A 3494-nucleotide genomic window follows, 5' to 3' on the forward strand; every position below is an offset into this window, starting at 1 on the left:
TAAAAAGTTGTGAATAGTGACGATGTCATCTGATAAAAATAACTATGCAAAAAAATCAATTTAAAATGGTGTTGATAATAACTTTGAAGAACTCTTTTGGTGCTGGGGAAGAGTACTCGGTCGATTAAATTTTCCTGAGTAATTCTTAATCACCATTAAATTTTTCTTGATCTTATTATTAGTAGAAAAAAAATATTTTGAAAATATAAAATTAGATTTAATGATATAACACAATTATAAAATAGAAAATAAATCCTAAAACTTCTTAACATTTATTAGATTAAAAATCTTGGAAAATAAAAGAAGAAAAAAACTTTTAAATTTTATTCAATTTGCTTAATTAGGTTGGATAGAAAAAAAGGAAAAGATGCTTACCAAGTGATCAACTCCGCAATCCCATAATTATTAAATACTGCAATGGCATCCTTCTTTTCTTACAAACAATTTAATTTGTCATAAATCATGTAATCCTTAATTGGTTGAGTAAGAGAATATTCTTTCAAGAATAAAACATCAATGAGTTAACGAAAAACTAAATTAATTCTTAAACTTTGTTTTAATGTATTCAGTTCTTTTTTAATTTCATCTAAACCTAGACTTTAATCACCATATTTGTTTTAGCATAAACCATTGTCACATGAAATTATGAGTAATTAATCAATAAATACCAAAACATGCTATTCCTCCCTCTAACTATAAATTATATGCTCACAAATTCATAAAATATTAAAATGACCTTTTCAATTTATGTTTGTAGTCATTTTGAAATCATTTTGCATACTTTAAAATTTAAATTATGTTACTAAACATCAAGTTATCTCTGTCTTTTTAATATCTGTTTATTCCCTAGCAAACTTGCTTTCTTATAACAATTCTTTTAGCAAATTATCTAATTATGTGATAAAGAACTTGAATAATGAATAATACATGATTATGAAGCTATCGTTTTAAAAGAGTTGTGCCTAAAAAACATACACAAATTATTATTTTTTCTGTTAAAATCATTATGAAGTGCATTATTACCTTAATCTTGGGCTTGGGCTCTCAAAATTGAGCTTTATATGTAAAATTAATTTTTTTTTTTTTTAAATTGTACTCATATTTGCTAACTTTTTGCAAAAGATAACAGTATTCAACTAATGTCAAAAATATTTAATGCTACATTATTGTTGTATGATGAAATCAATAAGGTTAACTTATAAACAAATATAAATAATTAAAAGTCTTGGTATGCAAGATACTTTTGTAGATGTTCTTTCAAGTAAAACATCAAAAAGAAAAAAACTGAAAAGTCAATAAAACTAAATTGTTCTTATGTTAAGCTGTCACGACCCAATTCGCGAGTCGTGGTGGCATCTACACTATCCCTCCGAGTAGGCGAACCACATTACTAATAACAAGTTAAATAAGCGGAAAATTAAATAAGAATAAGTTATCAAGTCTTAAATACTTATCATAACTAGAAATGTCACGACAACCCCAAAATCTAGTCAAAGGGTAAAAGAGCGTTAACATAGTACGGAATATAAGTCTAAAAATACCCGAAGGCTACATATTGTCTGTCGAATACAAAAACAGAAATAAATAGAGGAGGTCCTTCAGGGGCCACGGATGACCAAGTAGCTTACCCTAAATTACTGAAAGATGTCACCCTCGCGTATCAGCCACGGGGTGTAGAACTAGAGCTTTGGATTGTACTGCACTCAACAAAAGTGCGAGCAAGAGTAGTATCGATACAACACTAGTACCGGTAAGCATCATAGGCCGACAATGATTAGATAACGCATGAAGAAGTGAAAACTAACAAGTAGCAGAGATAGAGCAAACGGTATGGTCACGTATCATATATAAGTAAAGTGTAAAGGAATCATGAAATCAACCAAGACGGATATAGTTCACCGGATAATCGGTCAAATATATGAGTGAATGAATACGATGCAATACAACGATCCACCTCTCTCACTCCACTCTCGTGCACACATGCTAGGGGCAGTGCCTCGAAGCCATGACCCATGGGGGACCACGAAGTCCATGTACCACTCGTTCTCTCCGGCAGGAACCTCGGAGGCTATCAATCACTCTCAATCTCTGGCAAAGACCTCGGAGTCTTTCTGTCACTCTCAATCTCCGGAAAGACCTCGAGTCTCTCGATCACTCACCCTCACCAATCATCACAACAATAATATGGAAAGCATGTCATGCGTGATATCAGTCTCAATGATATCACCAATATAAAATCAACAAGTACAAATCATATTACTGTCCACTGTTCAATTATCAATATTTCTATTCCTTTTAATGTGATGAGTGAGCTAGTATGTGACAGAGATACAAACAGGTGATAATCACAGAAAATAACACATATGGAGACAAGCCCACATAACAGCTGAGAGAACGAACTTAATTGGAGTTCGCCTCCACTTCATGCCCGAAGGCCTATCATGCTATTCCCGTCACTTTCTACAACTACATATGATTCTCTAATCAGAGTCTAACTAAAGTAGACCATAACCTACCTCAATGCCGAGCGGGTGCCACGAACGATCAAACCAATGCCTTTCCTTTGCGTAGAGCCTGAGGATCGAAATCTATCAAATACGCGATTTACATTAGAATACGAATCTAAGGACACCCATATTGGTATACTTATATTCGAAACCCAAAAACACACCCCGAAAAGTGACCTCGAGCCCAGAAGGGCAAAACTGGAATTTTCTTTAAAAATCATTTTGCCCATAATGTAAGGGCCCTATATTTAGAAAATTAGTCAATTTCATCCATAAATGGACTCTCAAATCATAATCTTCTTCCCTAGGACTAGGACTCAAAACCTTTAATTTCCCCAATGTTTTAACTCGGACAAAAATGCTGAACCCAATCCGTGAATTCACTATAAAGTAAAGAAAAAGACGTACTGTGCAGTCAATGTAGGGAGGAAAACGTGTGAAGTTTTCAAATTTTCTTTTCTTTTTTATTGTTATACATATATATATATATATATATATATATAAAAAGAAAGTCATAGATTGCATTTAAAATAGAGGAAGAAGGACGAAAGTGGTCTGCCATTATTTCCCACACACTCGTCCTTTCCTTTGCCATACATATATATATATATATATATATATATATATATATATATATATATATATATATATATATATCCACACACTCGTCCTTTCCACTGCCATATATATATATAAAGAAAGTCATAGATTGCATTTAAAATAGAGGAAGAAGGACGAAAGTGGTCTGCCATTATTTCCCACCTGCTCGTCCTTTCCACTGCCAGCCACTACCATAATTATTAATAATAAATTGAGTCAACATCTAGATAAAAAAAGAAAGAATGGAACGAAAACAGTGACAATAGTATTGTAGCAAAACTTTAACCTATAACTTTCCTTTATCCTCATCATTACTACCTACCTAACAAATTTATTACTCCCTCCGTAAAGTCCAATCAGTAGAACCAAAATTGTACACAGCAACAT

Source organism: Lycium ferocissimum, chromosome 9, assembly GCF_029784015.1.
Source record: "Lycium ferocissimum isolate CSIRO_LF1 chromosome 9, AGI_CSIRO_Lferr_CH_V1, whole genome shotgun sequence".
In the NCBI taxonomy this organism is placed as follows: Eukaryota; Viridiplantae; Streptophyta; class Magnoliopsida; order Solanales; family Solanaceae; genus Lycium; species Lycium ferocissimum.